Genomic DNA, 26,606 nt, shown 5'->3' with positions numbered 1-26,606 from the left:
TTGTGCAGGCATAATGTTCATTGTACCTGTATCTCTCCTTACTTGGGCATATGACAATAAACTCGACTGAACGAACTGTTCCCAACGCCAATGGTTTCCCTGGAATCTTAAACCACTAGATGGCCCACAGAGCCCACATGAGTGTTTCTTGGCAATTTCTCTAAACGGGAGTGCAGATAATAATAATAATAGTAATAATAATAATAATAATAATAATAATAATAATAATAATAATAATAATAATAATAATAATAATAATAATAATAAATTTATTGTCATTGCACAGAGGTACAACGAGATTTGGTATGCAGCTTCCATCCAATGTAATAACTTAGTTAGCTAAACATTTAGACACTCAGAGAAACATGATTAAAAAAAAAACCCAGTTAGAACAGTATAAAATGCAAACAGGTCTGTGCCAGCTCGATGTGCGACGTGACCATCCGAGAGAGACAGTTCATGGGGGGTGGGGCAATCAGCAGGGCCGGTTCAGAGCAGCTATAGCTCTGGGGATGAAGCTGTTCCTAAGTCTGGAGGTGCGGGCGTAGAAGGCCTTGTAATGTCTGCCGGATGGTAGAAGTTCGAACAGACTATTGCAAGGGTATGAGGAGTCTTTGTGAATTGTCATATGCCCAAGTAAGGAGTGATACAGGTACAATACAGCTTCCTGAGGCACCGTGTATTGTAGATGCCCTCCAAGGCTGGTAGCTGTGTCCCAATTATCTCTGTGGCCGACCCGCTGAAGAGCTCTCCTCTCCGCCTCCGTGCAGCTGAGATACCCCACAGAGATGCCATATGTTAGGATGCTCTCTGTGGTGCAGCGGTAGAAGGTTGTCAGCAGCTGTTGGGGCAGACCAGTCTTTTTCAGTGCTCTCAGGAAGAACTGTTGCTGTGCCTTCTTGACCAGCGCAGCGGTGTTGGTAGACCATGTGAGGTCCTCTGAAATGTGTGTGCCCAGAAACCTAAAGCTGGACACTCTCTCCACACTGTCCCCATTGATAAAGATTGGAGGGTATTCCCCATTATGTATCCTTCTGAAGTTGATAATCAGCTCCTTGGTCTTAGAGGTGTTTAGGGACAGGTTGTTATCTGAGCACCAGTCCACCAGGTTCTGCACCTCCGCTCTGTAGTTTGTTTCTTCACAGTTGGTGATCAGCCCGATCACCGTTGTGTCGTCTGCAAACTTGACAATGATGTTGGTGTCGAATGCAGGAACACAGTTGTGTGTGAAGAGGGAGTAGAGCATGGGGCTTAGTACACAGCCCTGTGGTGTGCCGGTGCTCAGGGTGATAGTGGAGGACAGGTGCGGGCACAGTCTCGCTGCCTGCGGTCGCTCCATCAGGAAATTCAGGTTCCAGTCGCATATCGACGAGCTGAGGCCTAGCTGGTGGAGTTTGGTGGTGAGCTTGCTGGGGATGACCGTGTTGAAGGCAGAGCTGTAGTCTATGAAAAGCATCCTCATGTACGTGCCCTGTCTTTCCAGGCGAGGCAGGACGGTGTGAAGAGCCAGAGAGATGGCATCCTCTGTGGATCTATTTGCCCTGTATGCAAATTGATGTGACTCCAGTGAGGCAGGGATGCTGGATTTGATGTATGAGAGGACCAACCTTTCAAAGCACATCATGGTTATTGGTGTTAAGGCGTTCAGGTTAGTGACTTTTGTATTTTCGGCACCAGCACTATGGTAGCTGACTTCAGGCACTTGGGGACCGTTGCCAGAGATAGAGACAGGTTAAAGATTCCTCAATATTCCAAAGGCATCCCCACTCACTTGGTCAATTTCAGGGTGACAAGTGCGGTCAGGCAGCATCCTTGGAGAACATGGACGGGTGATATTTCGGGTAGGGACGCATTCCTTTGAGTTAGAAGAATGAGGGCGATCTCACTGAAATATAAAATCTTAGGCGCGCATGACAGGGAAAATGTGGTAACATCTCAACATTGACCTGTCATGCCGACTTCAGATTTTACATTATTCAGCAAGATCGCCCCTCATTATAAAGTGATATAGGGAAAGAACAAAGGAGCACCCAGCATGCGAGGACTGCTGTGAGGGAGGGGGAAGAACAATGGGTGACCCGGCTTGTGGGGGGACTGCCATGAGGGATGGGGTGAGCAATGGACAATGGAGGACCCGGCTTGGGGGGGGGGGGGGGGGGGGGGGGTGGCTGCTGTGAGAAGGGATGGGATGGGGGGGGGGTGAACAAAGGGGGATCTGGCACGGATACTGTGTATATTTTGTAACTTTGTCAACACCCTTATGTGGCGACTATTTGCATATCTTGGGTATGCAAGCAAAGAATTCTGCTGTGACCTGTCATGTGACAATAAAATATTAATTTATTCATGATATAGTATTGTCAATGAGATCCAGCACTAGGCAATGACTTTTCCTTAGAACCATGCTTTAGTCTTATTAACTCTTTGGTTAGTATCACTTGCAATACACACTACCATCATTTGAATGTTACCCACCTGGATGAACCTGGTGGGAGTTTAATGCAGCAAGTTCATCTCCATGTCTTCTGCAATTGTTAGTCTCCAGAGTTAATGCCACCAGTTAGACCCTCAACTCTATTCACATCAGTATCTCTCACACAAATATTATTGTTCTTATTGTTTAAGAAGGAACGGCAGATACTGGAAAATCGAAGGTAAACAAAAATCCTGGAGAAACTCAGCGGGTGAGGCAGCATCTATGGAGCAAAGAAAATAGGCAAAGAATCTTTCTTCAGACTGATGGTGACAGTCTGAAGAAAGGTTTTGAACCGAATCTTTGCCTATTTCCTTCGATCCATAGACACTGCCTCATCCGCTGAGTTTTCCCAGGATTTTTGTCTACATTTAACCTCCTCACTTTTCTTGATAAAATGTAAACAAAGCTACTTATTTGATTAGACCACTTAAGTGGCTGCAACATTTCAGTGTGGGAAGGCACATCAATACAGAGGAGCTTAAAGGCATAGGTTGTATGTTTTCCTGCATATTTTCATTGCCTTTGCATCATTCTGAAAGAAGGATGTACTGAGCTTTAATGCAATGCTCATTGGTAACTTTGCAAACTTACCGTGCATTTGAAGGACAGAGGTTTTATAACCAAGTTATCCTTGAATAATTCATACCACCATTGTGCGAAGAACTTAATGCAATTGTATTTTCTCTCACTTATTTTCTTAGTTTGATAAAGGAGAATAAAAACACGCTTTGGAGAGTGACACTCAAGTGTTGAGATCTTCATGGATTTGGGATAAAATAAATTAACATTTTGAGGGCTACTGTCATCAGCTGGTTTAATACTGATCAGACTCCGACCATTAGTTAAAGTCTGAGCTTATTCTACAGTTAGCTCTGCTGTAACTATGAATTGGAATAACAGCTCCACGACTGATGTCCATGACTGATGTTCCGGCACTCCTTTAATCCAAACAAAATCATGAGAGCGCGCTTGAAATCCCCCACGGAAGTCCCTGCAGCCTGGGCCAGGTAAGACTGACTCATCTATCAATGCATGGGGTCGATTGATGGATTGAGTTTGCACCCTGCAGCCAGGGCTCTGGAACTCTGGCCCAGGCGGAGCCAGTAGATCCATTCCCATAGCTGACTACCAAGAGCGTTCCCATGGCCCACTTTGTGGGCCGATATCTCTGTGGCCTAAGCAGACCGTTCCAGTATCGTAGTACCTGTACTCCTCCTGGAGGCCATGTCACCTGTTAGTCTTGCAAAACAGATAATCGAGAAAGGTTCTGGAACTAAGGGTCTCTGAAAATTGGTGGTGGACTATAATGTGATTGATGAATAAGAGAACCCGGTATTATGTGGGGCCAATTGGTCATAACATGATTTCAATCGGAAACTAGAGAACCACTCAATAGTTAATTTGGAAATCAGCAAGCAGAAAAAAAAATCAGTCCAGTGAAAAAAAGCTATTTCCATGTAACCTCCTGAAGTAATCAGAGATCACTGTCTCTTAAGAACACAGTTGCTACTTTCACAGCATATTTTTAGCTTGCAGTAACAGAAATAAACTTATACTTATTAAAACATCTTTGTTTTTGAAAATGCTGCAGGGAAAAATAGCTTTGTTATTGCAAGTCTGAAACTCCTTATGTCTGAACCCACTTTGTCCCATTGATAAAATTGTTTTTATAACACGATTTTCAATATCACAAGGCTTCTCACAAATATAACTATCATGTTTAGTTTAGTTTAGAGATACAGCAGGGGAAACAAGCCCTTCCACACACCAAATCCATGCCGCCCATCAATCACCCATACACTAGTTCTATGTCATCCCACTTTCACACCCTACACACATTTGGGCAATTTACAAGAGCCCTAGAAGTCAATTACCATACAAACCTGCATGTCTTTGGAATGTGTGAGGAAATTGGAGCACCCAGAGAAAACCCACATGGTCACAGGGAGAACGTACAAACTCTGTACGGACAGCACCCAATGTCGGGATCGAACTGGGTTCTTGTGCTGTGAGGCAGCAGCTCTATAGCTGAATTATGTGGATGTGCCTGTCTGCAGTAACTTTCACCCATTATCCCTCACTAACTGATGTATTTTGTCTCCTGGTTGAGTTAAACTGATTATAGAATTTTCATCTATTAATGCCAACATTGCAGAGAGTCCCATATGGACCTGTCCCACTTAGGCAACTTTTTTGGCGACTTCAGGAGACTATGCAGTCGCCACACGGTCGCCACATGTTCGCGAGTGGTTGCCGGGGAGTTGCCTTCATAGTTGTGAGGTGTTCCTGCATTCTGGGAACTAGTCGCGGCCTCATTATGGTCACCGTGAATTTTTCAACACGTTGAAAAATTAGCGGCGGTTAGAATTAAGCTGCCATGGAGAGTAGCGAGAATTCTCGAGCCGTAGGTGGGTAGCCAGGAGGTTGAAGGTTCTTGAAGGTTCTGGTAGGTTGTAGCTGGTGCTGACCGGTGAATTTCATTGGCTCATTGGGAAAAAAAAGGTAAGCAGTAGTTTTCAGAACCAAGGATAACTGTCCGATGTTAAATGTCCGCCGAGCTTCACAGCCGTGAATCTCTGGCTTCTTAAAAGTTGTGTCCACTCCTTCTATCCCCTTCTCCCCCCTTCTACCCCCTCTCCCCCCATCTTTTAGACTTACCGTACACTGTGCTTTAGCCGTCTCTTTACAGCGCCAACCTTCCTGTTCATCGCAGCGTGTGTCTGTTACAACTTGGCTTTGCACCGTGTGAATTTCACTCAGACAGCGCCCCCCCACTTGCCCTGTCCCCCGCCTGCATAACGGGCTGGTGAAGGAAGCGATGTGTTTGTGCGTGTGTGTGTTCCACTCTGACAGTCGCTGTTCAAGTTGTTGGTTTTTCAGGCGACTGCCGGCAACTTAACAGTCGCCGGAAGTCCGTTGAAAATCGCCTAAGTGGGACAGGCCCATTAATCTCTCTATGCCTTTAAAATGGTTCTTAAAAGCCCTCTGGAACTAATCTTTCTATACTTGGCTTTGAGTAATATTTCCATAGTTGGTTAGATTAACCCATCGTCAATGCCAGTTCAGAGAACAATCGCACTCCCAACTACTTTTCTCTATAAATTAATTTCCCCACATTCCTATCAACTCCTCCAGAACCTATCATTCACCCACACTGTTCTCATGCTGTTGTTGACTGTATTATTGGATGAGAATTTGATTGCTAATGACTTAGATGGTAAGTCTGGGCTTAACCTTTGTCGATCTATCACTGGCTTAAAATCCAGACCACACATACCACGGTGATGAAGCCTCACTTGTTGTCAGGGCTTCCAATAATTGAAACAATTGAGTGGAGGAGTTCAGGTGAGTGCACAACAATATCCCACCTACAACATGGCTGCAAAAATGTTGGCGGTCACCTGATCAACACCCCCTGGCTGAGCTGACTGTCAAACCTATCAAAATGATTGTATGATATTCAGAATCTATTAAAATTAATCAAACCAGTGACAAAGCTAGAAGAAAAAGTAAAAATGAAAAATTTGCAGGCAGAAAGTTCATTAAAATAATTTTTAGTCAACAAAATTAATGAAAAAAGATGAAGATAAACAAATACATGCTTAGGTACCCTGCATCCATTCCTCTGCATTGAAAAGAATAGGGTCTCCGTTTCCATGCTGGACCTCCGAATGAATGTTCAGGAGGCAGATAGATCAGTGTGAGTGGTAGGTGCAGGAGTCCAGCATTGGATATCTGTCAGAAAGTTAATAGTGTAATGCAGTTGGCAGATTTGGGCATTTGAAGGGGAGTCTCAGACTTGCAAAACACAGGCATGTAACAGTATAGCACATGAACAGGCCCATTAGCCCACATTGTCTAGCAAAGCATTGCATGATGACAAATTAAACAGATTCCTTCTGTCTGCATGCAATCCATATTCCTCCATTTGTGGAATATCCACATGTCTATCACTATGTTATCAGCTTCCACCACCCCTTGCAGGGTCTCTCCAAACGACTTTCAACCATTGTAATTGTACTTACCCCGACCACCTCCTCTGGTAGCCCATTCCATATGCTCACCACCCACTGCGTGAAAGAATGTTGGTGGAATATGTTTCCTAATAGATCTATGCACAAGGTCAGGGTTTGTGATTAAATATATGCAGGATTCAAGGATTCAGATCAATGAATGGAGAAAACACTTGCTGAAGAGCACAAATAACTATTTATTAAAGCAAATTACAAGTAAAATACAGAAAAAACTATCACTAAAGTAACAATAGAAAATAACAATTCTCATCAGGTGTATGATGAATGATCTCCACTTGCCTGGATGAATACAGCGCCCTCAACTCTCAAACACGTCCAACTTCAGGATAAAGTGGTTTTGTCTGGCTGGCAGCCACCCCCCACTTTATACATTCATTTCTTCTGTGGCCGCAGTGTGCATTGTCCTCAAAATTGCTCTCCTGATGGCTCCTTCAATAGCACTTACAAAACCCTGGACCATAATCACTTAAAGACCGAAGGACTGCATGCGGTGGCAAAAACACACACATTCCCACTAAGTTCACTCACTTGTCTGGATATTTGTCAATGTCCCTCCATCAGTACTGGGCCAAAGTCAAGGACCTCCCTACATCAGCTTTTAAAGGCAGTTAGGGATGGGCAACAAGTGCTACCTATTATCGTATCCATGAGTGAAAAAGATAGACTATAGAACATATGATTAGTGGAAATTATACAGTCATAAAGCCACAGGATTACACAGCATTGAAACAGTCTCTTTGGCCCAATTCATCCATTCCAACCAAGATGCCATTCTAAGCTAGTTTAATTTGCCTATATTTCACCGATATTCCATTAAACTTTTCAAATCCATGTACCTACCCATTGGATCTTCTGCATCTGGTGTTCCAGAAGTTGCCTCCTGTACATCAGCGAGACCAAGTACAGACTTGGCAACCATTTCGCTGAACATTTTCTCTTGGTGTGCAAGGCCCACTGGATCCCTTACTGGATTGCTAACCATTTTATCTCTCATTCCCATTCCCATAGCAAGCTATCGTCCCTGGGTCTCCTCCAGTAGTCTGATGACAGCAGGAAATAAGCCATTTCTGAATTTGGAGGAATATACTATGAAGCTTTTGGTTAAGGAGATTGAGAGGAGATATGGGGAGGTTGTCATTTCATGGAAAAAATGGTTGGCAATGAACAAGCACCTGAGGGCACGGTGGTAGCAGAAACTCAGACATTTACTAAATATTGAGACGAGTTCTTGCATTGCCTAGACATAGTCAGCTCTCTGTGGATTGTCACCTTGCCGTGGTGGAGAAGCTCGTGTGGACCTGAGATCCTGAGAGCGATGCCGTCTGGAGCTATGATCCTGGTAGGGCCACCCATGGCGGTAAGGTCGAGGGGGAAGTCTCTGACAAAGAGTAATCCAACCAAGACCTCAACAGGCGGAGGACAATGGCTGACCTTAGTGGAGCATCACAACGGTTGGGAAGGCGGATGAAGGCTGCAGCAGAAAAGGGTCTCCGGTCTTCTTGGACTCCATGCCACTGGATCCTGACCCAGATCTGTCAATGACCTTGGGGTGGGTGGCTGTGCACCAGTCTCCCAACGTCACACACAGGCGTTCCTCTATAAAGCACCCTGGAGACACCCGTGGTCAACCATTACCGAAGGGGCCCTAAGAAAAAATGTCAGCTGTTAACTGAGTCCTGGTGATTGAGTCTGAAGAAGGGTCTCAACCTAAAACATCACCCATTCCTTCTCTCCAGAGATGCTGCCTGTCCCGCTGAGTTACTCCAGCATTTTGTGTCCATCTTCTGGTCATTGGGATTAGAATAAGAAGATTATTGCTTGTTGGCATGGACATGGTGGACCAAAGGGCCTGTTTCTGAGCCATATGATTCCATGGCTCTTATGTTTTGAGATGACGTGTCGTCTTATTGGCGATTAAAGGCTTAATAATAATAATAATAATCTTTATTTATATAGCACTTTTCACCAAAGGGCCTGTTTCTGAGCCATATGATTCCATGGCTCTTATGTTTTGAGAATTCACTGTAGGGACGTGTCGTCTTATTGGCGATATGAAAACTCGATGTTCTCTTAATGAATATTCTTCATCTGTGAAGCGTTCCCTATGAAGAAAGTTCTGGGCGCCCTTTTAATAGGACTGCGGTGTGAAACTGTGCATGACATTTAGATTGATTAAACTGGTGTACTACCGCAAGACCCGCAGTCCCGGCAGGAAACGCCGCTCCAGCGCTTGTCCAGCTCGAAACTGCTTTGTTGGGTAAACACTGATAACTGGGATTAACATTTTCCCCCTTCCCCCCCCCCCACCACGGTGAGACTTCCAATGGCAATCGTTAATCTATGGCTCAAGTTTCTGTAGCTACTGGCAGGCTGGAAACATTAACGATCCTAAATATTGTACAATCAGCCAAACAGGCTGCCCCGTACACCAGCATGAGATGATGCCTTATCCTGCAGTTCAGAGAGAGATGCTTCACAGAAAATAAATGACTTTAATTTGTAATGACTTTTGCTACAGAGACAGAAATAAGGAAGTGCTTTTTTTTCACAGTTCAATTGTGATCATTCGATTAGGATTCAATAAATCCAAAATAGACTAACCCTGTACAAAGCTGAAGCTTTTGTACATAGATTGCTGTGCGCCAGAGATTTATATAGAATTAGTGAGTGACGTTGGTCCATTTTTGGGATGAAGGGATGTGGAAAGTACGTGACTCCTTCATTACAGTCATTTGAGTAACGGAAATTCTCCCTTACAGAATTCACAAATCACTCGCAAATAAGTTGAAATGCAGAAATATAATTCACACTCATGGAATTTATGTGAAAACAAAGGAAATAAATAAACACAAGGAGCCGCACAGAGTTGCTGCCTTACAGTGCCAGAGACCCACGTTCGATCCTGACTATGGGTGCTGTCTGTACGGAGTTTGTACGTTCTCCCCTTGACCTGTGTGGGTTGTCTCCAGGTGTTCAGGTTTCCTCCCACACTCCAAAGACATACAGGTTTGTAAAAATTATAAATTGTTCCTAGTGTGAAGGATAGTGTTAGTATGTGTGGATCGCTGGTAGGAGCGGACTGAAGGGCCGGTTTCTGCGCTGTATCTCTAAACGAGAAAACTAAACTGAACTAAATAAACACAAAATATATATATATTTATGTCATGATTCTTGATGCATGCACAGATGATGTGGCGTCACATTAGGGACAATTGTATAACGGGCCTTTATTAAGCAAGGCAACTCCCCCTCCCCTGTAACGGGGGGGGGGTCACCTGCATGGTGGGGTGGGAGAGTAGGTGATTAGACACATATCCGCTTCATTATTGCTGCCCACAACCTTATGGATGTGCATTAACCAGAATGATTTCAGCGTTCGAGGTGGCTCACCACCATCTCCTCAGGTGCAATTAGGGACATGTAGCATTGTAAATCCCAGCCTTTCCGGCACTGGGGTGCTAATGCGCCATGGATGGCCTTCTTGTGGCAAAACTTGTGTCCAGGCTCTGACCTTGCTTATTAGGGATCCGAAGCCTCTTTGAGGACCACTCTCCACTCACTTTAGTTAGCCATTAGATCCAGAGAAAAGGCACACTGATTTCTTTTCTTTGGCAATTATGAAAAACAATTTCCCACTCATTGACTCATCCTAGATCTGTAGGTGGAAGATGTCTTAATTACCATTCGTGAGACCTTTTCTCATATTTATAAGTATCTGGCAATTAAACCACGTATTATACTTCTAATTCTAGAACATACAAGGTGACTTTCAGCTCACGATCAGTTGCTTCCCACCTCTCCACACCTACCACTGGGCTGTCACCCATACAGTAATTGTTGTTTTTCGAAATAGCTTAGAAAATGATGAGAGGCTTAGAACGGTCAGAAACTTTTTCCCAGGGTTAAAATGTTAAATACTAATGTGTGTAGTTTTAAGGTCATAGGGGGAGAGTTTAAAGGCAATGTGTAGGGCAAGTATTTTACACGGGGTGTGAAGGGTGTAGAACACACTACCAGGGGCGATGGTGGAAACAGATATGGTAATGGCATTCAAAGGGATTTTAGATGGACACATGAAGATGTAGGGAATGGGCAAATATAGACCAAAAGGAGGCAGAGGAGATTAGTTTAAGAAGGGCCCTTGTTTGGCACAAACATTGTGAGCCAAAAGGCGTGTTTCTGTGTTGTATTGTCACAGCGTCATAAAGTGATACAGTGTAGAAACAGGCCCTTCGCCCCAACTTGCCCACACTGGCCAACATGTCCCAGCCACACTAGCCCCACTTGCCAGCATTTGGTTCATATCACTCCAAATCTGTCCTATCCATCTGCCTGTCTAACCTGTACCATACCTGTACCTATCCATATACATGTTCTATGGTTTAATACTCCACTAAAGGTTTAGAGGGGTAAAATCATGTCAGTCTCCCAAACACTCTTATATATCTATGGGGTGAGGGTTCATAACCTGGGAGGAGTGGTAGAATGTGGGTAATAATTATTTGTGTTTTTGGACCGGGATGGACCTGGGAAATGGTCCATATTTCTGGGTAGAAGTCAGTGTTATAACACAACAAAATAGCTTGGCTGGAGGCATAGCCAGGTCTGCTGCACAGATCTGCTGCTCAGTAGAATCAAATAGAATTTCCTTTATTGTCATTCGAACAAAATTTTGTTCCCTGCAGTAATAACAGCAAAAAAACAAAGCACACAATGAACACAGTTTAACACAAAAATCTATTACAGTGAATCTCCAGACACCTCCTCACTGTGATGGAAGGTAAAACGTCTTATCTCTTCCCTGTTCATTTCCCTCAGTCAGGCAGTCAAACTGCTGCATCGAGGTGATCGAGGCTCTTGATGTTGAAGCGCCTGGTGGGTGTTGGTAAATCCCGCGGCCGATTAAGCCATGGCGGGCAATGAAAGGCCCTGCGACGGGACGATTCAAACCCCGTGATTTGAGGTGGGCAAAGCTGCCATTGCGGGAGCTCCAGAAAATTGGTCTCCTACCAGGGACCTGCGAGCTCCCGATGTTACAGTCCACAGGGCCTGCAGCTGAAGCCTCCGGAGCTCCGAAGTGGGGTCGCAGCCACAGTGCCATCACAGCCTCTGAAGTCAGCCAGCTCCATGATGGTAAGTCCACAGACTCCATGATCGGAGCCCTCAGATCGATTCAAGTTGGAGTCCTCCACCTCCACGATGTTAGGCTTCAGACGGCAAGGAAAAGGTCACGTCCCCGTTCAAGGAAGATATTTAAAAAGTTTACATTCTTCTAACAAGACACTAAAAAAGACAAAAGGAAAAAAAAAGACAAACGGATTGCAGATGTGCCGCAGCTGGTTAGGCAACGCCTCCACTTCCGCCGCCACTTTCAATACAACTGCCACTAGGAAGCTGTCTGCTCCTGGAGTCTTCAATGTAGCAATGTTACAAAATCTTGAGATTTAAAAAATCAAGTCTGCAATTTATCCCATCAGATAAAGCATAAAGAGAAGTTTAATTTGACACCTAATTCACTTTCATATCTTCAGTATTAAAAAGGTTATGGCCATTTTCATACTCGGAAATTAGCATCTTGTTCCCTATTGATTTTCCATTGACTTAACTCAAAAGCTGTGATCGAGGACAGTCAAAAGCCCATAGCTTTATTAAAAATTAAGAGAACTGAAATACATTTTCAATTATTATAGATTGAAGCATTCTGAACCAAATATTAAACAATCTTACTTGAATGACCTGAAATTAAAGCATATAATTAGTTAGTTACCCAATTGTAGCTAATTCCAAAATTCAATTAATAGATCTAAACATCTATCCATTTCTTAAGGAAAGATTAACATTTTTAAATAGCCTAAGTGTCCAAAGAACATTCACACAAGAATTCACAATAAAATATGATTTTAAAATCTCATTGACATTAATTTATAGGCCAAATGGAAGGAATTTAGTTGCTGTAATTGCTCAACTAGTGTTTAATTGCTGTAAATTAATGGCCATTTAAATCAGCTTGCGAGTGGGATTCTGTGGAACACGCTGGTTTGGAACGTTGCCATTGCGGTGGATTTGAAGGAAAGATACTGCGGGTTTGAATGGGCCCCCATGTCAGCTACTCGCAACATAACATTTTGTATAAAGGGATCTTAAGAAGCCCTTTTTAATGTAAAAATAAACAACCTACCTTGCCTTGTCCCCTACATGAGATCTATCCCATTGTCGGCGTTCGCGGCTTTAGAGGATGATTTTTAATCTACTGTAACAATTAAATAACCCAATTTAGTTTAAAAATAGCTGCAGCGAACGAACCTCGCAGCGATTTTTCATCAGCAACTAGGCAGGCTGAACAACCGCAATTTCAATACCCTAGAGAAAATCGCGTTTTATACCCGCCCCCCTCTCAAAGGCGCCAAAGTCGCGCACCCAGGCAGTGGCAGAACTGCAGCGCCGCTAAAGGTAAGTTTTGTAACATATCTATTCAATGTATCCAGTATCCTCAGTCATTTCTTGATATCACAGGAAATGAGTACAATTGTCTAAAGAATGGGATCTGTGATGTTGAGGGTCTCCGGAGGAAGCAGAGATGGATCGCCTGCTCAGCACTGACTGAGCAGGGTTGCAAATGTCTTCAGCCTTTAGCTCTCACCCACCATCGCCGAAGGTGAGGATGTTTCTGGAGTCTTGTCCCGCTAGTTGTTGGATAGTCCAAGAGAACAGTAAGGCTATGTTGGTCATGGGATCATTTTGCTTTGTCCATTCTTAACTCTTTTTTTCTATTCTGCATGCATGTAGTTCTGAGCTACAGCATCGGCAAATTGATGCCACGTTTTTAACAACCCATCCAAAAGGTTGACACTCTTGACAATACAGTAGTCCCCCAGTGCTACAATAAAGTGTCAACCAAAATGTAAGACAAACACAAAAAAGCTGGAGTAACTTAACGGGTCAGGCAAAATCTCTGGGGGAAAAATGAATAGGTGACATTTCCGGTCGAAACCTGTCTTCAGACCTGTCAACCAAAATGTTACTGTTTAATCATCTTAATGGTCTGGAGTAAAATTTGAACACAGATTTGGATTGTTGCAAAAATCAAAGTAGTTGTGTAATGTCCTTCAGGGAAAGGAAAGTTTGGCTCTTTTTCTCAGTCCACACTCCAAACCCACAACTCTAAACTGCTGGGGAAGTTATTCAGTCCCCGGATAATTGAAGACAAGCAATAAATGCGATGTCTATCCTCTGACTGAATTACATTGGAGATACATGTCTTGAGTGCAGGGTATAATTTATCTCGACAGCTCACAAGCAGCGTGTATCAGGTCAATGATCTTATCAAAGAGTAAATAAAATTGAATCAGAACCAATTCTATCACCTCGTATCCAGCATTTTCCATAAACATAATGGGCTCCAAGGGAAAGCATGCTTTCAACAAGAATTGTTTTGTGTTATTGAATGACGCAGAGCAGTTCTGCCACTAAATAAATACAATATGAAATGCCCTGAATTAAAACTATTTCCATTGAATCCACTGCACTCGTTTATGGATGGAAGCAGGAGATACACAGCCATTAGCCATTAGACCAGAGTGAAAGTGACAAACATGATGCAATTTAAATTCTGTTTTCTTCTCCTCCAGGATTGCTTTTGAAATTACCGATTAGTGTAGAATGAAAGAGTTCACAATGATATGACACCTTTCACTATCTCTGGGATATCTCAGCCTATTCTTGAAACCTAGTTACTTTGCTTTGCAGGAAAGAAGGCAGCAAATGTGTTCTTCAAACAGTAATAAACCAGATAAAGAGAGAAATAAAAAGGAGTAACTCAACGTCACTGTCACTAGAGAAAAGGATAATAGGAACAGTGATGGGAGGGGAGATGGGATCAGTGGGGGGCTGGAGCCCAATGGGAAGAGTGTATGGGTCATTGGTAAATGGCGTTGATGGGAAATGGAAAGGAAACTAGCCTTAGGTGGTACAGTGGCACAGTGATAGAGTTGCTACCTTACAGTGCCAGACACATGGGTTCCGCCCTGACTACGGGTGCTGTCTGTACAGACTTTTTACATTCTTCCAGTAAGAGTGTGGGTTTTCTCTGGGTGCTCCAGCTTCCTCCTACATCCCAAAGACATGCAGGTTTGTAGGTTAATTTGCCCCTTTAAATTGCCCCCAATGTGTAGGATGGGAAAATGGGATTGCGTCTAACTCGTGTATGGGGGATTGATAGTCGATGTGGACTCGGTGGGCCGAAGGGCCTGTTTCATTGCTGTATCTCTCAACTAAACTGGATAATAAGGACTGAAGGTAATGTGGGTTGGAAGGAATGGAGTGTGTGAAAGGAGTTGGATAAAAGAATGGGAGAGAAAGGGACTGGGGGGAGTGGTTTACCTCAAAATGGAAAATTGTGTTCATGCTCATGGCCTGTAGACTACTGTAGCCGTTGCTCCCCAAGTTTGTAATTTGCCCCACCCTGGCAACAGAGAAGGCAAAGGACAGACAGGTTTGCATAGGAATGGAGGGGAAATTCAAAAGGCTAGCAACTGGGAGGTCCTGGTGGCCATTGCAGTCAGAGCGCAGGTCCTTGGCAAAAAGTGGTCCATGCTTAGTCTCACTAATGCAGCAAAGGTCACATCTAAAGCGCCAAATGTAATGAACGAGGTTGGAGGAGGTGCGTGTGAATCTCTGCCTCACGCGGAATGGTTGGTTAGGTCTGTGCTTGGAGGTGAGGGAGGATGTGTGGGGAGACAAATGTTACATTTTCTATTGTCGTGGGGGGAGAGTGTCCGGGGGGGGGGGGGGGGGGGGGGGGGGGGGGGGGGGGGGGGGGGGGAAGAGATGAGCAAACCAGAGAGTTTTGAGATAATGGAAACACAAGAAACTAGATGTTGGAATCTTGAACAAAAAAAAAGAGCGCCAGTGGTACTCAACGGGTCAGGCAGCATGTGTGGAGGAAATAAACATATGACATTTCAGGTCATTACTTCTCCAGTCTAAAGAAGGGTTCTGACCCTAAAAGTCATCTGTCCATTCTCTCCACAAATCATGCCTGACCAATTGAGTGCCTCCAGCACTTTGTGTTTTAGTCATTCGACAATGATATCTGTGGACAGCAGAAAGGGACGTGGAGGGGAAGAAGACGTGGAAAATGGTGGGATCACATTGTAGCCAGCAAAAATATCAAAGATTAATGTACTAGATGCAGAGAGTTGGTGGATGAAAAATGTTATTGTTACTGCACCTGCACCAAGCAAGGTAGGCAAGCTCACATCATTCTCAGCTTTGGTTAATTATTTTGTACATTTCGTTCCCAATCTATGAGCCTTGCTACAGCCTCTATGAATTGTTGATAGCGGAGGTCAGATAGAATTAATCACATTAATGTGAATATAAAATTCTTAAAGGATTGGACAGGCTTGATGCAGGAAAAATGTTCCCAATGTTGGGGGAGTCCAGAACCAGGGGTCTCAGTCCTTCATTCATGGAGTTATTTTGGCAAATCACTTTTGGATTAAAAGATGGAACCCTGGAAAGGCACAATATTTCAGCTGTCGTAAAGCTGGTGTTTTCTAAAGCTTTATCACAATCTCTCTGCTCTTTTATATGTCCACTGTTTTTCTTATTTATAAAGAGCCCAGGCATGAGACCCGAAATGTCACCCATTCCTTCATTCCAGAGATGCTGCCTGTCCCACTGAGTTACTCCAGCATTTTGTGTCTATCTTTGATTTAATCCTGCATCTGCACAATGAAATTCTTAGTGCATCCTCACATCATTCTTAAACATCACCCTTCCTAAAAGTGTAATGGAAAGACGAGTGCAGAGAATATTTACAAGGATGTTGCTGGGACTCGAGGGCCTGAGCGATATGGCAGGCTAGGACTCTATTCCTTGGAGTATAGGAGGATGAGGTGTAATCTTATAGAGGTGTACAAAATCATGAAAGGAATAGATTGGTAGGCACACAGAGTCTCTAGCCCAGAGTTGGGGAGTCGAGAACCAGAGGACATTGATTAAGGGTGAGAGGGGAAAGATTTAATAGGAACCTGAAGGATAATTTTTTCATACAAAGGGTGGTAGGTATATGGAATAAGCGGTGGGAGGAGGCAGTTGAGCCGAGTACTGTTGCTGCGGTTCAATGTTCTTAAACAGACAAAAATGCAAATAAACAGTGATCAAGCAGTACAACCTTTATTTCGCCAGGCGGGTGTGGTAAAACTCTTTCTTGCATGCATATTACAGACTATACAGAGTTCTCACCACACACAAAAGGCCAATGATCTCAGTACATGTATATATACCCCAATAATCAACGATTCAGCAATATCTTATTTACAGAGCATAGTACAGCCTCTTGCTTCTTAAGATTGACAGATCCTTAACATTTACAGCTTCTTAAGATTGACAGCTTCTTCTGACAGAGGAAGGGTTAGCCATATATGGTTCTATGAGAAGGTTATATTTCTGCAGAACAAGCAGTTTGGTTTTTTCTACTTATGATGCACATTATAATCTTATAGAACAAGGGTTAGTGCCAAGAGTCTGAATTCTCTCTAATGTTTATATTATAGAGGAGACATTCATGAAGCTGTGCTTGTTATCTCGCTTGTGTTATGGGAAAGGGAACATCAACAACTTGCTAGCCTTCTTAATGTACTGAAAGCAAACGTTAGTGCTTTTTGCTAGCTTTGCAATTTAATAGGAGAAGGTAACAGTTTAGTTTCAGCTGAATCCATTTTGTAAGTTTAAATTGGTTTTAACAAGGGTTAGTGCCAAGAGTCTGTGAACCTTATTCTCTCTAATGTTTATATTATTAGGAGGGAGACATTTCTTATTATATACAGGTTCCCCTTAGTGAAATGCTGTGCTAGTAAGAAAGTTTTTTAATCAATAGTTGTAAAACAGCTTGTGTTATCAAGGGAAAATGGAGCTGTCAACAGCAACAAAAAAACAAGCTATTTAGCCTTCTTAAGTGTTACTGAAACTCAAACGTTTAATTAGTGTCTTTATTGCTAGCTGCAGATTAGTTTTTAGCTTCTTTGCAATTTAATAGGATACCATGAAGTAACAGTGGCTTTGTAGTTTCTGTCCTTGAGCTGAATCCATTTAATCAGATAAAGTACCTTAGTAGTTAAATTCTATAATTGTTTTTAACTATGCCAAACATTCCTATCCTTCTTAGATGCTGTATCCCCGCTGAGTTTAGCATTTTTTGACCTTCCCCTTTTTTAAATCATTTATGTTCACAACACTCATCCCACATGATTATGCTTTGCCCATAGGTTCGTGATATGATATGCCATTTATACTATACATGTACAAGCAAAGCTTACTCAATACTTTTACACATTTCCCATTCACTTCATATACAGATGGAAGTCCGTGTTGGGCGGTGTAGTCAGTGCATGTGTGGATTTGAATTTATGGATTAATTCTCGGGAAGCAATTCCTGAGTCTTTGGGAAATGTGGGTAGCAAGGTCATTTATATTAGAGATTCATCAGGGATCTAGGCACAACACTCTTATTATAATACAAGGTTCTCTTCTTGTTAAGGCAGCGGGAGGTGTAGATGTCCATCAGGGAGGATCTTTATGATCAATACTTATTTCATAGTAAGAAGCAGTTTTATAATATGAGGACCCTCAAAGTAGTTGTAACCGCCGTCGTGTTGTCCGTCCAGGAGATGTCAACAGCGATTACATACAAACCGATGTTGATCACACACTCGCCGTTAATGTGAGGGGGAATGGAGCTGTCAACTATCTTTATGCAGAGCCAGATTTTTTCAAAACCAAACTTCAGGACTTCCTCTCTGTAGGAGCCTAAATAAGTTTGTCGTCAGAAAATTTGACGATATGTTGTTGTGGGGCCGGACTCAGTCGTGGTGTAGAGACAGTATAAGAGGGGGCTTAGCACACAGCCCGCTGGGGAACAGTCTCAACCTGCGATACTAATTTCTGGGGCCGGTTTGTGAGGAAATCCTTAATAACATGTTGGGGAGGCTTCCAATGTCATTTTGTGTTATGAACTAAAATCCATGACTGTGGCTCCAGAGCTGCAGATTACGGTTTGGCGTCTTCTGTGGATCTGTTTTGGCGATAAGCGAATTGGTGGGGGTCGAAGTCTGGTGGTAGATAGACCTTGATGTGCTGAGGACCAATCTCTCGAAGCATTACCGGAGTGAGGGCAACAGGACGGTAGTCATTAAGGCTGGTGATGGGAGACTTCTTCGGCACAGGGACGATTGTGGCTGATTTTAGGCAGGACGGAATAACGGCCTGGGCCAGGGAGAGATTGAAAATTCTGGTGAGAACAGGGCTGTAGCAGGTGAGTGCTGCTGTTGTGATGTTTGAAAGCGGGAGAAGAAGCAATTTAGCTCTTCTGCCAGTGGCACACTCAGGTCTTCTGACTTTGTGGCACAGCCTCTGTAGTTGGTAATGTCACAATCCCAAAATTCTAATCAGATAAAGAAGCTTGCCCACCTCCCGTGTACTATTGCTGGGACAAGTGGGACTCATGCTCCTCTTGTGATCCTCATTGGCCTTTTAAATACCACTTTTCAGGTCGGCTCGAGAGCCCTTGACCTTACAACAGCTAGTTTGGGAAAACACTGCTTAGAGTTTCCAGGTCATGGTGTTCTATAAGCAGTTGTAGATTGGAGAGTGCATTTTCAGGCCTTTTTTATGGTGGGCAGTCTGAGGGGGGTTACAGAGAGCAGGAGGTATGATCAGGCCGAGTTGGGGGAGGGGGATGGCTCTATACGCGCCTTGATATTCCCAGCGTTTCACCCCTCCAGTAGACATGTTGGTAGAATTTCGGCATACACCCAAGTTGCTTATTAAAGTCCCCTGCGATTTGTGCCTTCGGGGTGGTCCCGCTGCTGTTCGTTAATGGTGTTCAGCAGGAGAGAGAGCGCCTTCCCCTTTCAGGTTTATACACAATCATCACGACTGTTACGTTCTCTCGGTAGAAAAAAAAGGCGGCATCTTAAGACATGTACTCGAGGTCCCAACATGATTCTATATGCTTGTTGCACCATTCTCATGCACGTATATACAGGACCATTGACTAGAGCCATTGTAGGCAGATCCTCAGTAGGCAGCTTTTGCTTTTCATAGTGTCCCATTCCTTTCTGACCCATGTGATTGTTCCTTCTATGTAATTGGCAACTTAAAACATGAATTGTCTGTTTGTCCTTCAGCCATTTAACATTTTCCCTACTTCTTTCGCTGTTGCTGGAGGTCGATTAGTTATGATTACATGTGACTCAGAGGTGTCTCTCTTTTCAAACCAATCCTTTGGTTTTATTCCTAATCCCGGAACCCCAAAAAACAAATAAAAGGTCACTCACTGTTAATTGTTCAAGTTTATTCAACCAGAGGGAGACTCGTCCCAAGTATCCGGGATTAGGGAGTTATGTATATAATTCAGTGCAGTGCGTTCGCTTATGTTCATGGCTGCTTTTAACAAGATACTGTAAATACTGGCCTTTTTTATTTGTGTGTATGGCTTCCTTTTCCTCTTGCTGGAGGACATCCAAGTTCATACTTCCTTTTTCCAGTTTCCAATTATTTTGCAATAAATTAGGTGTATCTACCGAGGATTATTTTTGACCGTCACTGTAGGTAGGTGTAGACAGTAGTACAGGGAAGAGCTCCTTCCACCGTTCTCCCAATTTCCTCTGATCCCAATTTATTATCAGTTCGTGATCTCCTGGTCGTAAGGATTCACCGTTATTAAAAATGATTCCCAATTCTCATCCAACACCTTAATCTGAATTCCACATGGCCAGTGCGTAATTCAGATCTCTCTTGAATTCAATTCAAAAGGTAAGAAATAGGAAGAAATTAAACTTAAAATACCAACAAGGTCACTAATCCTAATGCCAGGTTATGCGGCGAAGAAAATGAACAGTCTCTTTGCTGAGCCACATCCCCGGTTTAATAAAAGTTGAGAAGACAGGAGGAGGGGCGGAGCAACAAGCTGGAGTAGTCACACTTTTTCCAAGCTCCCAATCTGTTAACCTTCAACTGTTATTACAGCTCAGCCTAAGTTTTAAAACTACCATAAATATTTAACACTATCGACAGCACTCCTCCACATCGCAAGGATGGCAGGCAGAAGAAAGAAAGAGGAGCAAAAATATTGAAGACTCGATGACCAGCACCATCATGGCTACGCTATCAGCTTTGTTAACAGAGCATAAGGCATTGCTACTGGCAGAATTCAACGCAGCATTCACCAAACTGGAAACGAAGCTGGACAATATCCAGACCACTATTCTAGATCAACAACAGCGTCTTTCATCATTAGAGACATTTGCCGATACCACCAGCCAAGACATGCAAGCTATGGAGACAATGCTAACCACGGTCATCGAAGAGAACGCCAAGCTAAAGTCTAATCTTATCGGCCTGGAAGGCAGGAGTCGCCGAAATAACGTAAGGATAGTCGGCCTCCCCGAGAACATCGAAGGCCCCCATACAACAGCTTTTTTCTCTCAACTCCTGCTCGAGACACTTGGCGAACGCACACTGGAATCAGCCCCGGAGCTAGACCGAGCCCACCGCACGCTAGCAGCCAAGCCAAGCCCTGGTGGGAAACCCAGAGCAGTTGTGATTTGCTTCCATAGATTCCAGACCCGCGAGTTGGTGGTGTGTGAGGCTCGGAGGCAGAGGGGTAAGCTGAAGTATAAAGATATCCCGATCCACATTTTTGAAGATTACTGTCCCGAGATAGTTGAACAACGTTCTGCATATCGAGACGTCATGAAGGAGCTGTACAACCTGGGTCTCAAACCCTCCCTTCATTATCCGGCCAAGCTGTTCATCATGGCCGGGGAAGGAAAGAGGCGACGGTTAACATCTCCCGAGGACGCTCAGGATTTCATTTCATCTTACCGTCGATGCAGACCGGGACCCACAGATGACTGACTCTGCTCGGTACGTTTACATCCGAATGGCACAGGGATCCAGTTAATCTATGGTTACATTATGGGCTAACTTTAGCTTGACTGCCCTTAGCAATTAGCCACTGCTAGCGCTCGGCCTTGCTGTTATACTAGACCCCTGTCTTGAAACGTATGAGGCCGGTAAGAAATCACCACGTTCATGACTATGTCTTACCAACTTTTCCTTTTAATGTTTATGTGTAATCATACTTGAAAGGCTCTTCCCCTGCACATGCTATAAAATAGGGCTCAAGGGACCTACATTGTGGTTCGTGATTTGATCTCTGCCTTCTTGCTTTTAGCAGCTGGCCAGCATTTGTATGGTTTGTTTACACTAGTCTTTATAGCGGACTGTCTGGGGCTGATAAGAACTCATTATAGTCAAGGCTGTGTTAAACCAATTAGCTCTTACAGCGTTTTTGTTTAACAATACTTAATTGATGTTCTGCCCTGCGCCTTAATCCAAGAATCCAGTTTGCAACTTGCTAATCTCTCTAATGCTAACTCTTTCTTTATACCTTACCAACTTTAAGTTATACTATGTTATACCAAAGGAAGCTATTCCTGTTTCACTTATACGTTGGCTTACTCATTTAGTATCACCATTTTGTTAATTTGTCTTGTTGTATTATTACTATCATCACTACTATTATTACCATTAGTGTTAGCAATGTCATTGGTAGTACAACTACCAAGGCTATTATTTTAACTTTGTATCTATTCATTTAGGTTTACTTCACTTTATTTCTATTTTCTATTTCTATTTCAAATTATTATTATCATTGTTATCATTACTATATTTATTTCATTTTATGTTACTTTACTGATATTGAGCGACTTTGCTGCTTTGGGATGTGGAAATATTGGGAGTTAAGATCGGACTACTCCATGCGGATGCGAGGACAACGTACCTTGGTGCAATGGGCACTCAAGGTTCGGTTGGGACATTGGGGATCTCAGGTCCGGGGACTCAGGTTTGAAAGATGGTTAAGTGATATGTGTCACGACTGTTTGTTGTGTGTATACGTATGTATGTATCTTTTTTTTTTTTTTTTTTCTCATTTTATTTTTTTTTTTTATTTTTTTTTTTTTATTTTATTTATTTATTTATTTATTTATTTTTTTTTTTTTTCTTTTACCACCCACACCCCCACTCTCGGCAGCTGGCTTCGATGCGCTCTTCCATCTCAATTTGCAGTATTACAGCGCTCTGCCCACTCGTTTGGATATAGCTAAATATGGCCAACACAAACGACACTCTTAGATTTGTCTCGTGGAACGTGAGGGGAGTGGGGGGTCCTACTAAGACTGATAAGATCTTGGCCCACTTGCAATACCTTAAGGGCGATATATTTTTTATTCAAGAGACACACCTTCGCAACAGAGAGGTAACACGGCTTAAGAGAGGCTGGATTAGCCACTTATTTCATTCAAAATTTAATTATAGGGCTAGGGGTACTGCTATCCTGATTCGTAAAAACGTTATGTTCGAACCACAGAAAACTGTGGAAGACCCTGCTGGCCGCTTTGTCATGGTTTCTGGCAAACTGCAAGACACACCTGTCATATTGGCCAGTATTTACGGTCCCAACTGGGATGACAGCTCATTTGTAACCAAATTTTTTACATCTCTCCCAAACATTGAAAATTACCACATCATTGTGGGTGGAGATTTTAATCTGGTCCAAGACCCTATACTGGACAGATCTTCGAACAAAGCCTCCACTTTAACTAAATCAGGTAGGACTTTGCATGCTTTTACCAAACAACTTGGGCTCACTGACCCATGGAGACATACATTTCCCACGACTAAATTATTTTCATTTTTTTCCCACGTGCACCGTACCTATACCCGTATAGACTTCTTCCTCTTAGATAACAGACTGCTCTCCAAAATCAAATCCAACGAGTATCATAGTATCGTGATATCAGATCACGCTGCGACTTCCCTCGATCTTCACTTTCGTAAACGAACTAACCCCTTTAAACAGTGGAGGTTCAACTCCTCATTACTAGCAGAGGCTCACTACAAGCAATTCCTGCACTCTCAAATCATTTTATATTTTGAGCTGAATGACTCGCCGGACATAGCAAGAGGTATACTCTGGGAAGCTTCAAAAGCTTATATTAGGGGCCAACTTATCTCTTTTGTCTCCAACCTGAAAAGAGCCGAGACGTCCCAAACGGCAGACCTGTTACAAAAAATAAAGGACATTGATGATAAATACGCATCTGACCCAGACCCTAATTTTTATAAAGAACGCCTTAGGTTACAAACAGACTTTGACCTCATGTCTACTAATAAAGCCAAGCTACGACTGCTTAAATCTAGGCAACACTTTTTTGAATCTGGGGATAAAGCTGGGAAGCTTTTGGCCCATCAGGCCAGAACCGAGGCGACTTCACGGCTAATTCCAGCCATTAGATCCAGCTTAGGGGAGATTCATACCGATCCTCTTAGAATTAATGAAGCATTTGCTAAATTTTACGCTGAGCTATACGCTTCCGATTGTCCTCCCACTGCAGATGACATGTTCCGTAGTATGACGTTTCCCCGAATTGACGATGAAGCCACGAGAGTCTTGGGTGGTCCCATAACTGTCACTGAGGTCCAAGCAGCCATCACATCGCTGCAAAGTGGAAAGTCGCCCGGCCCTGACGGCTTCACTGTAGAATATTACAAAGCTTTCTCTGCTCTCCTCGCACCAGTCCTGAGAGATATGTACAATGAGGTGTTTTTACATCGTCGCCTACCGCCCACCTTGTCGTGGGCTACTATCTCCCTAATTCTTAAAAAGGAGAAAGATCCCCTGCTTTGTAGTAGCTATAGACCAATTTTACTCTTGAATGTGGACCTCAAAATCCTCTCTAAAGTTCTTGCGCTCCGTCTTCAACAAGTGATGCCCTTTATTATCTCGTTAGATCAAACAGGGTTTATACCAGGCCGACAGTCCTCCCACAATACTAGGCGTCTCCTTAACATCATCCATTCACCAAGTAGTGAGACCCCGGAGATAGTGGTCTCCCTCGACGCCGAAAAAGCTTTCGACAGGGTCAAGTGGAAGTACCTATACGAGGCGATGGACAGGTTTGGCCTCGGCAATAGTGTCATTCATTGGGTCAGTCTATTATACTCGTTCCCGGTGGCCTCAGTTCAACCAAACAACACACTGTCGCCCCACTTCCCCCTTCGGAGAGGTACCAGGCAGGGTTGTCCGTTATCACCACTTCTGTTTGCTGTCGCGATAGAGCCCTTGGCGGTTTGGTTACGCTCAGAGAAGGGCTTTAAAGGTATCACACGGTTTGACACAATTCATAAAGTCTCATTGTATGCGGATGACCTGCTCCTGTACATCTCGAATCCAGTCAGCTCTCTCCCTGTGATTACGAATATTTTAGAACGGTTTGGTGCGTACTCTGGTTATAAACTTAACTACCAAAAAAGTGGACTATTACCGATTAACTCATCGGCTAAGCAGCTCCCTCGCTCTTTAACCTCATTTAAATGGGTGGAGGACGGATTTCGCTACCTCGGCGTTTTTATCACAATACCTATATTTGATATGTGTGCTGCACCACTTTCTGGTTACAGGTATTAATGCCACCTGCTGGATGTTCAGGTTCCTACAGCTTTGGGTTACCTTTCCTGTTAGGCAGGAAGTTAGTCTTATTCTCTGGAAGCCCAAGCTTAAGGGGGGACCGATAGGTGGTCTTTAAAATGATGAGAAACCGGATAGACAGAGTTGATGGCACCAGTTTTTTCCCGCATTGTCTGAATAGGGAAGATTCAAACTTTAGGATTGTGCAGGATTGCTAGAATTAACAGGGACAGAATGTTTAGGGGTAGCCTGAGGGGTTTCGCTTCTTTACAGCATTGAGAGTGGTGGCGGTGTTTAATGAGCTTCCAGTGGAAACGTGGTGGAGGCAGGTTTCTCGTTGCTTGTATGTTACAGTTTTACAAAATAAATTAAAGAGGCATCTCGTGGATGAGGGTCTTTATTGGATGGAGGGTTTAACTGGTAGATAGTGATAGGGACATCCAGGGTCCTAAGGGAAAAAAACAATGCGTTCTAACAAACTTGTAGGGCAGAGAAAAAAAAAAGCAAATTTCCGTGCTGTACAGTCTGCATTATGCGGTACTGTCAGCTCCCTGGCTCCTGGTTTAACATCATTTAAAAGGGAAGGAACGGAAAGCTGTACCTTGGCGCTTTTATCACACTATACCTATAAAGTGATCCATGTTTTCGCACAAAAACTTCCTGCCTCTGGTTGAGAAAGCTGAAAGAGATTTTGACCGCTGGTCAGTTTTAACGTTATCCCTCGCGGCCCGGATAAATCTGGTCAAGATGGTCGTCCTACCCAAATTCCTGTATCTTTTCCAGCATGTTCCTATATTTATCACTAAATCTTTTTTTGATAAATTAGAAAGGAGAATATCTAAATTTTTATGGGGTAGCAAACCGGCCAGAATTCGAAAGACGGTACTACAGTCTCCTAAGAGTGACGGCGGTTTGGCACTTCCTGACTTTAGGCGATACTACTGGGCTGCTAACTTGCAAAAAATCCTGTACTGGATGACTGATGATTGCGACCACCTACCGATCTGGGTACACATGGAAAAGGCGAGTTCACATCTCCCGTTGCGGTCTGTCCTATGCTCCCAATTCCCCCTTCCTATAACATCTGTGGGTGCAGGCCCAATTGCGTCCCTCTCGCTCAAGATATGGAGTCAACTTAGGAAAAACTTTGGTTTACAAGGCCCTTCCATCTTGTCCCCACTGCTTAAAAATCACATCTTTAAACATTCAAGTACAGACTCCGCATTCAAAACCTGGCATAGTAATGGCATCAGTAGTATCAAAAACCTATACAAGGATGGCATTTTTTCGTCTTTTGCGGAGCTCTCGTCCAACTATAGCCTCCCAAACTCCCACCTTTTTCATTTTTTCCAGATTAGGGATTTTGTGAAGAAGATATTCCCCCATTTCCCAAATCGTCCCCCTGAAACCCTGACCGATACCATCTTAGCTCTAGATCCCAACCGGAAGAAATGCATCTCTTTTTTGTACAACTTGTTAGGGTCGGTTATATTGAAACCTCATACCTCATTAAAAGCTGTATGGGAGGGCAAGCTGAATACGAAACTAACAGACCAGC

The sequence above is a fragment of the Leucoraja erinacea genome, chromosome 8 (genome assembly GCF_028641065.1).
Source record: "Leucoraja erinacea ecotype New England chromosome 8, Leri_hhj_1, whole genome shotgun sequence".
Taxonomy (NCBI): domain Eukaryota; kingdom Metazoa; phylum Chordata; class Chondrichthyes; order Rajiformes; family Rajidae; genus Leucoraja; species Leucoraja erinaceus.
Note: the sequence above shows the minus strand (reverse complement) of the source record.